This window comes from Rhinopithecus bieti, unplaced genomic scaffold, assembly GCF_001698545.2.
Source record: "Rhinopithecus bieti isolate Rb0 unplaced genomic scaffold, ASM169854v2 scaffold_20477, whole genome shotgun sequence".
Lineage (NCBI taxonomy): Eukaryota > Metazoa > Chordata > Mammalia > Primates > Cercopithecidae > Rhinopithecus > Rhinopithecus bieti.
In genome coordinates this window covers 2,878,378-2,888,173 of record NW_016810038.1, presented here as the reverse complement: position 1 = coordinate 2,888,173, position 9,796 = coordinate 2,878,378, and positions in this window count along the sequence as shown.

Genomic DNA, 9,796 nt, shown 5'->3' with positions numbered 1-9,796 from the left:
CCTGCTGGAAGCATAAGGGGATTTTCTCCACTATTGACTGTGAGAAACCCGTCCAGCTATTAGAGGTAAAATTCATAAAATTTGGGTCCTTATGGAGTTTTTTTTTTTTTTTTTTGAGACGGAGTCTCGCTTTGTCGCCCAGGCTGGAGTGCAGTGGCGTGATCTCGGCTCACTGCAAGCTCTGCCCCCCGGGTTCACCCCATTCTCCTGCCTCAGCCTCCCGAGTAGCTGGGACTACAGGCGCCCGCCACCTCTCCCGGCTAGTTTTTTGTATTTTTTAGTAGAGACGGGGTTTCACCGTGTTAGCCAGGATGGTCTCGATCTCCTGACCTCGTGATCCGCCCGTCTCAGCCTCCCAAAATGCTAGGATTACAGGCGTGAACCACCGCGCCCGGCTTCTGGAGTTCTTTACTCTCAGACTTGTCTACACTGAGTCTTTAGCAATTCGTCAATCACAGTTCAGGATTTCCTATATTAGTATTGGTTCCCAAGGTAGAGGTTTCTGCTTATAGGTATCTTCTCCAATAGGTTGACGTTTCCGTATCTGCCTGTCTGACTCCCCAGTTTGGAGGGCAGCACTTTGTTCTTTCACCTCACTTCTCTTACAGACCTAAGAGTTTGATTTTTCAGTTTGTCCAGCTTTGTATTTGTTGTTAGGTTGGAGTGACAACTTTCAAGCTCTTTACATCTTCTGCAATAAGGCTACGCAGTGAAGTAACACAATGCTCCTTCCTGCTGGGAGTTTCCTGTTGTGTAAAGAACCCAAAGAAGTCAACCGTGATTACCCTGCAGTACAATATTGACCGTGGCCAGTGTGTGGAAAACCGGTTGCCTCCGTTGGTACCACAGCCTGATTCTGTAGGTTCAAATCCTTGTTGTACCACTTCATGTCTTTGTGGTCTTGGTCATGTAATTCAACCTGTCTGAGCTGTGGTTTCCTCCTCTGTAAAATGGGAATATTCATAGTTCCAATTTCCTTGTGGGGATTACATGAGTTATCAAATGTAACATGCTTAGCTCAGTGCTTCATGAATCATCACTACTCGAAAAACCTTGATGGTGCTGTTGTTATCAGTATACTCACGGTGTTAGGGAGAAAGAGAAGGGTACACCTAACTCTGAAGTTTTATAGAGGAGGTGATGTCTGAGAAGTGTTTTGAAGAATGAGTGGAATTTATCAGGAGGGTAAGGAAGAGAGTGTTCTGGGCAGAGGAAATGTTCCTGTGATTGTCATACTCATGGAAAGCAGACTGTCATGTTTGGGAGCTATAGTCTAATAGGATTCAACATTGAATGAATATCACTTCTGTGCCAGGCATGCTTCTAGATACTCAGATACAGCAGGGGAAACAGGCCTGGTGTCTGCTGACACTGCACTTACCTTTTAGTGAAGAGACAGTCAATGAACACAAGATACTTAGAATTTTAGGTAGTGATACATACTCTTTGCATATATTTCCTCCGGAAGCCCGTTTTAATAAAATAGGGAGGTGGAGAGCTTATCAAGTAAAAGAACTCCCTAAATATTCTCTTGTCCAAAGGGAAGGGTGTGTGTGGTAGAGGATAACAGTTGTAGTGAAGGAGCAGTGACGGGTGATGAAATCAGGGAGGAAGAAAGGCATCTCTCATAGGCATGAAGAACCTTTCATAGGCAAAGATGTTTTCACTCTTAACTGTAGGCCAATGATCCCCAGGCTTCTGTCTTTCATACATTTTTACCCATATTTGCAGAAATTAAAAGCTTCCCATTCAATTATTTATTTAAAATTTCTATTTAAATTCACCTTTTAGCATTTAGAAGACAAATGCATTTATTTTCAGAAGGAAGTGTTGTAGTATAGCTGTGAATGGAAGACCAGGTTTACCTGCCATGAAAGTAGCAATTGGAAAAATTAAAATTAAAAATGTTTGTCTGTGCACTACCCAAAACCATCTTGAGTAGCACCTTTGGTGCACTCCTTGCATGCTTGGTCAATGATGAGGTGCTGGGGAGTCACAGAAAATGTTGAATGGAGAAGCAATATGACTTTTGTTAGCCAATGGAGTCAGGGTGGAGAGGAGTTAGCAAGACATCAGGGATGCTGTCGCAGGTGGTGCCCCCAACTAAGGAAGTGTCAGGAGACAAAGCAAGACAGACAGATACAAAACATGCCTTGAAGTAGAATGGGATGGGCTGGAGGGATGATGGAGAGGAACGAACCAAAGAAAATGTCCAGATTTTTGGCTTTGGAATTATGAAGAAGCAAGTGTTTTCATGTTTCTGTGTCATTTGAACTGTCTAAGGCAACATTCATCAGCCAACACCTGGGCTGATGAACAAACTTTGGAAGTTAAATGGTGTTAGACCTGGAGCCGTGGGCTTCCATTCCAGGAGTGAGCCAAATATATTCATCCTGGGATAGGGCCCTCCCACTTCTCCTTCCTAAAGGAATTAGTTTTGTTCCAAATGGCTTAAGACATTGGGGAGCAAAGGGTTCTCTGTCTCTCTGTCTTTCAGGATGGGAGAGGTCCATAAAGCTGTCATGTATAAGCTCCTAGATTCATAATTTTGGGGTTCTTCTCCTGCCATACAGATCCTGTCCATGAAGGGTGACAGCTGGCTTAGTGGGTTGCTGTGGGACACAGGGCACGGGAAATCAGCACAGTTACTGCTGTGAGTAATCACTTTTGAGCTCTGCTCTAGGAACCCAAGTTTGCACTCAGGATAAAATGAGTAACTATAGATATTCAAAACTTTTCAGGTAGCAAGTGGCAACCTCTATAGATACAGAACTTCAGAGGTTTAAAAGCGATTTCCCATGATGACCTCATTTGACCTCGAAAGTTCAGAGCCAGCTGGGCAGACATGGGCTCTTTTCAGATGGGGAACTTGATGCTGAGAGGGGAAGGGATTTGCAAAAGGTTAGGCTGCTTGTACATAACAGAGCTGGCTTCTTCTAGGTCCGTGGTCCTCCAAGGGGCTGATTCTGCCCTCCAGGGCACATCTGGCAATGTCTAGGGACATTTTTGATTGTCACAGTTTTGGAGAGGATGTCACAGGCATTCAGGGAATGAAAGTCAGGGATGCTGCTGAACACCCTGCAGTGCACAGGACGGCCCCACAACAAATGTCTCACTTTGCCAAGGTCGAGAGACAGTTCCAGAGACTTCCCGCCCCAGTCGTGTGCCTCTCTGTTACAGGGCAGCAGCCTCCTCCTTTCTGCAGCATCCACTTGGTTTTGATGAAAAACGAAACCAACCTGCCAATCATGTCTTACCGAAGTTACCTGCGGTGGTGAATATAATAATTTTGAAGTTTTCTTTAGCATATAAATAATCCCTGCCTTATTATAATATTCTACAGGATAATGTCTAACTCAGTCCTAGCCAAGAGCATTATATATGTATGTGTTTTCTTCAGGAGGCTATGATAATGAAATAAAAAGACAGCGAAGCTCATTGGGAAAACAGCAGGCTGGGGCTGCCCTTGGGTTGGAAAGTGCTTAGGGGAGGGAAGGTTCATTCTTCTCTCACCAGCCTCCTGCTGCCCTTCCCAGGGGACTCTCTGATGTGGAAAGTCGTAGAGTTCTCCAGCATTCTTCCCTGGGGCATCATGGCTCTGGCCATTCCTGTGACCCTGTCCTCCCATGCACAGCTCTTGGCAGGCCTCTTGACCTAGCCATGTGATCCCAACTGGGTGAAGGTAGATGTCCTTTGGCCCACACTTGTGCCTGCCAGGCTATAGGTTTGGTGCAGAGATTTAATTTTTGGAGAGGTGAGAACTGGAAACTGGTGGATGGACATGGCTTCTTGGATGGCTGGCCATTTATGATTTGTTAAGGGCTTTTGCTCTCTTCTGGCCTCAGCTTCTCTCTGGGTCTTATCACAAACCTGTTATAGTTTCATTCGATTTGTTTTTTGGTTTATTTTTTTTTTCCTCCCTTTTTGGTTATTGTTATTTTCCTGGGGTTTTGAGGATCAGACTGAGCGGGGTGAGGGAGCCAAGTTACCGCTTGGAAACCTCAGAGACAGCGAGATCAGATTTCAGGTCTAAGGTGAATTTCCTGTGGCCCAAAATATTCACTGTCTGTCTAGCAGCTCATTCCCTAATTGCCCGAATTGCAGTGAGCTTCTTTTTATCTCCAGGTCAACAGGGATACCTCAGTGATGCATTTAACTTCTTAGGAGGTAAGATCAGCACCCAACCCCCATCCCTTATTCTGAAGAGAAGGATGTTTTCCTTGGGTTCAAACCCTAGAGCCACATTCTACATCATAATTCCTTCTACACCATAATTCAACCCAGTTCACAAAACATGGATCCAGCTTCTACTTTGAAAGTGCCCATGCTTACTATTAAGGTCAGAACCACAATGGGCAAATGTGGAATCTTGGTTCTGGATTCTCCCTGCCCTGGGATGAAGAAAGGCATGGCGGTTGGCTGGGGTGCACTGAGCCCTGCAGTTGAAGAGATAAGGCCCTGCCAGTGACTATCCCGCCCTCCCCTGTCTGATCCTTGCTGTCCTCTCTGGCTCTCATCCCTCTTCAATATCTCTTTTCCATCCTGTGCCACAATCTGAACACCTTGGCCAAATGCACCAGGCTACTCTCTGAATCTGGGACTCTGCACATGCCGCATCTTCTGCCCAAGACATGTTCTCTTCTTTGGTCATTGACTTGACTCTTACTCATCTGTCAGCTGGGTGTCTATTAGGGATTCAGTTGATTGCATGTCACAGAAGATCCAAATGGGAGAAACTTCAGCAAGATAGGGGTTGACTTTTTTCTCTCGCAACAAGAAGCCTGAGGGTAGACAGTTGAGGAGGGTGTGTAGACACCTGGTCCAAGGGCTTTGCAACACTCCCGACCTTTCCCTGTTCTGTGTTGCAAGATGTCCACTGCGGCTGCAACCATCAAGTTTTGGACTCAGGCAGGAAGAAGAGGAAAGGTAGGGGGCAAACCTGCAAGGACCACAAGCATCTTTTTTTTTTTTTTGAGACGGAGTCTTGCCCTGCCGCCCAGGCTGAAGTACAGTGGCACAATCTCGACTCACTGCAAGCTCTACCTCCCGGGTTCTTGCGATTCTCCTGCCTTAGCCTCCCGAGTAGCTGGGACTACAGGTGCCTGCCACCAGGCCCAGCGAATTTGTTTTGTATTTTTTTTAGTAGATACGGGGTTTCACCGTGTTAGCCAGGATGGTCTCGATCTCCTGACCTCGTGATCGGCCCGCCTTGGCCTCCCAAAGTGCTGGGATTACAGGCGTGAGCCACCGCACCCAGTCCACAGGCATCTTTTAAGGAGGTTACCTTGAGGTCCACCCGGCCACTGCTGCTTACCTCTCATCAGCCAGAACTGTGGCACAACTCTGCAGGGAGAGCTGGAAAATGTAGTTTTTCCTTTTTCAGCTGAGCGCATAGTCCTTTCTTCCTCCCACTACTCTAAATATGGTTCTGCAAAGTATATTCAGAGAAGTGGAGCTTCTCATGTCCCATCCATGGCATTTTGTAAAATAGATTTTTATTACTTTACTACCTTTTAAAAAATAAATGGAGCATATCCTTTTCTCCATCTTGCTTGTCTTTGCCTAACAATATACCCAGAAGAGTTCTCCCAACATGGTTGTGTTATTTTACATCCCCACCAGCAACATCTGGGAGGTGCACTTGGGCCACATCTTAGCCAGTATTTACTGCTGTCAATTTTTTTTTTTTTGAGACAGAGTCTTGCTCTGTTGCCTAGACAGGAGTGCAGTGGCACAATCTTGGCTCACTACAACCTCTGCCTCCCGGGTTCAAGTGATTCTCCCACTTTAGCCTCCTGAGTAGCTGGGATTATAGGCGTGCGCCCCCATGCCTGGCTAATTTGTGTATTTTTTAGTAGAGATGGGGTTTCATCATGTTGGTCAGGTTGGTCTTGAACTCATGACCTCACGCGATCCACCTGCCTTGGCCTCCCAAAGTGCTGGGATTACAGGCATGAGCCACCATGTCTCGCCAGTGCTGTCAGTTTTTAAAATTGTATTCACTCTAGTGACTATAAAATTGTATAACACTGTGGTTTTAAGTTTTATTTTCCTGTAACCTAATGATGTTGAGCACATTTTGATGTACTTTTTGACCATTCATGTCTTTCCTTTTGTGAAGGATCCGTTCAAGACATTTACCTATTTTTGTTGGGCTGTCTTTTTATTACAAATTCATAATAATCCCTTAGTTATTCCTGAATCAGTCAGGTATAGTGTAGATATTTTCTATGAGTCCTTGACTTGCCTATTCATATTCTTACTGATGTGTTTTGAAAGACTGATATTTTAAATTATGATTAAATGTATCAGTTTTTCTTTAAAAAAATGTGGTCTGTTAAAGAAGGAGCTGTATTCATTTCCCAGGGCATCCCCAACAAATGACCACAAACTGGGAGGCTTAGAACAACAGAAATGGATTCTCTTGCAGTTCTGAAGGCTGGAAATCTGAATTCAAGGTGTAGGCAGGGCTGCGCTCCCTCTGAAGGCTGCGGAGAAGGGTCTGCGCCAGACCTGTCTCCCAGCTGCTGGAGGCTGCCAGCAACACCTGCTGCTCCTGGGCTTACGGCTGTGCCGCTCCAATCTCTGCCTCCATTGGTACCTGACCCTCTCCCCTGTGTGTCTTGTATCTTCTCTTCTGACAAGGACACAAATCATATTAGATTAGGGCCTCCCCTACTTCTGTGTAACCTTAACTAATTACATCTGCAGTAACCCTCTTTCCAAATAAGGTCACATTCTGAGCTTCCAGGAAGAACATGAATTTTGGAGGGGCATTACCCAACCAAACATAGATATCAAGGCGATTGGCTAGGAAATTAACTGTCTATACGGTTTCAGCTTAGCTTGTGAGCACTGAAAGCATCCTCTCCTTCCCAGCATAGCAGCTAAATGGTAGTTGCCTGCTTCCTTGTCTGAATTCCTCATGTGTCAGAGGGCAGGGAACTCTATTTTGTTCCTCTCCCTGACCCCTGACTTTAAGTAACAGAAATCCTTAAAATGGCTAAAATTTTAAGGGAATTTATTTTTTGGGCCAACAGGAAGTCCACAGGTGGGTCGGCTCCAGGCTCCAGAGCTAGGGCTTTAGTTTCACTCATGCCCTCCAGGATGTGTTAGCGTCAACTTCGGTCAAGAAGCAAGATGGTGGCTTCCATTTCAGATAAGCATTTGTAGAGGGGATATTTCCCAGACTTCCCCAGCCATGTCAGGCTAGGTCACATATCCTTTTGTCAACAAATTGCTGGTAAGACCTGGCTTGGACTAATTACTTAGGGGTCACCTGATGTTGGGGATTCAATCAACAAGACCCTTTCCCTGTATGAATGAGTATATTCTTGTTGCACTGCTGAGCCTGGGACACTGCTGTGCCCATGGTGGCTTCTTGATTGTGTGGTGACCTTGAAGGCTCCAAAGGCCCTGCTCAAAGCCCTAGAGGCATTTTGCAGGATCATGAGAACCAATGGAAACACGTTTTCCTTTGGCTTGGGCCAGCATCTCCTCATGACCACGGCTGCACGCCAGCACTCCTGGAGGTCAGTTGAGGGGACAACTTGATGTTCTTTCTTGGCAGGAACCAACTTTCTTTCTTGGAAAGTTACATGTTCCTGAGCTGGGGCTTCACAGCTGCTCTGAGGTCAGGGTTGTGGGTGAACAGGATCTGCTGGGCTCTGAGTGAGTGTGGCTTGGCCTGGAATTAAGTCAGGGACAGACAGCTGCCCCCATTAACCCAGGATTTTGGCTTTGACTGGTTAACCAAGGAAGGGGGGTGGAGGACTGGAGATGACCAGTGATTTTTGCAAGCCAAGAAACTGCAGCACAAGGTCAGTCTTTATTTAGACCTATTTCTGCAGGAATAAAGACGGTGATGGTGGTGTTTCTACTTCTAAAATAAGAGCAGAATGAGTAATTTCTCTTTGGGGAACACTTACCCATTGACCTGTTACTTCCCTACCTGAACTTTTTCAGCCAGCTGATGGGGGTGAGGTGTTGATCCCAATTGCATGTCAGGGGTGTCTGCCTTTCCCTTGCTTAGAACAGCCCCCTTATTCATCTGGGCCCTCCTCATTTTGTGATGAAAGATTCAAAAATTAGAAAAAGAAATGATGCTGGAAATTATAGTTAAATTTACAAAGCACTTACTATGTGGTCAGGGCTGTATGTGGGATATCTCATTTAGTCTTGACAGAAAATATTACCACAAAGTAGCTAGTCCTATAATTCCCCATTTTACAGTTGCTGTACTCGAAGATGAGAAAGGTAAGGTCACCTGCTTCGAACCCTACAGCTGGGACATGGTGGGGTCAGGATTTGAACTCAGGTCTTACTGATTCTAAAGTCTGAGCTGTTGCCTCCCAAAAGCCAGCTGCCATTCTTTTGTCACCTCTCTAATTTCTCCAAATAGTGGCATTTTCATGAGAAAATGAGAATAGTTCTTCCCAATAGGGATCCTTTAGTTCAACCATAGCTAAGTAATAAAAATGTGCACTTTTTTCATATGACACAACGACTTTTAATGTATTATGTGTAAGAGAAAAAGGTAGGAAATGACCAAATGTCCACCAATAGTGGGACAAGCTGAATAAACTATGGTAAATCCAAACAGTAGGGTACTATACAGTTGTAAAAAAATGTGATGCATATCTTCATATATTTGTATGGAGTGGCTTCCAGTATATATTGTTAAGTGAGAAAAAACCCTGCAAGTGTAGGACAGCATTAATAGTAGTCTCCTTTTGTGTAACAGAGGGGAAGAACATATATAATACTTCTATTCTCTATCAATAAGAATATGCTTTGTCTTATTTAAATATATATTAGAATACATTCTAAATCATCTTTAATAGTATAAGAATATAATAATTTATAAATTTTAATTATTTAAAATAATCATTAAACATCAAATTTAATGTATTTATGTAAATAAATACATTTATATATTTAAAACATATTTTAAAATATTTTACATATACATTATATTACCTATAATATATATTTTAGAATATGAATATATATAAAGAATTTTTATAAAAGAATAAAATAATGAAAAGATAAACCAAAAAATCACTTAATATGGATACCTAGATGGGGGCAGGAAATATGGTGAAGGAGGCAGACGTGAAAGAGGCTTCTGAGAATGCACCTCATTTTATACAATTGGCTTTGGAGCCCTGTACATATTTCACATAGTTAAGCATGAAAATTAAAAAATAGCAACACTTAAAAATTGAAAACAAATTGTAATAAGTAAATCTAGGTGAATGTCAAAGTGGTGCTCAATTACACACACACAGAATTATTTCAAATGACTTTTAATCCCAGTATTTGGACTGTTTATCCCTAGGAGAATAATATCCTTAAGACCAAAGGAACTGTAAAAAAAAAAAAATCTTAACTTGTATTCAGAAGCCTTATTTCAGTAATAATATTGGCATTGCTGTTTTGAAAGTATTAGATGATAATGTAGGTTAAAGTAAATGGAAATTATGTTAATAACTTTAGGAACCAAATTTTCAGTATAAAAGTAAAGATGTGTACATATAAAACCCAAAGATATTAAATAAAGCCCTAAAATCTTAAAACTTAAATAAAATATATCAGTATAAATTCATGAGTTACTTTTCCCTTTCTAAAACAACAACAGCAGAAACCCCTTACGTATTTCTTTCTTTCTTTCTTTCTTTTTTTTGTCACTGATGAAGCTCAGACAATCCTTTACGTATTTCTTAACTCTGTCCATTGAAAAGTCCTGGAAATGACTAACCCAGTAGTGTTTAGCAATCACATGTCCAGATTAAGG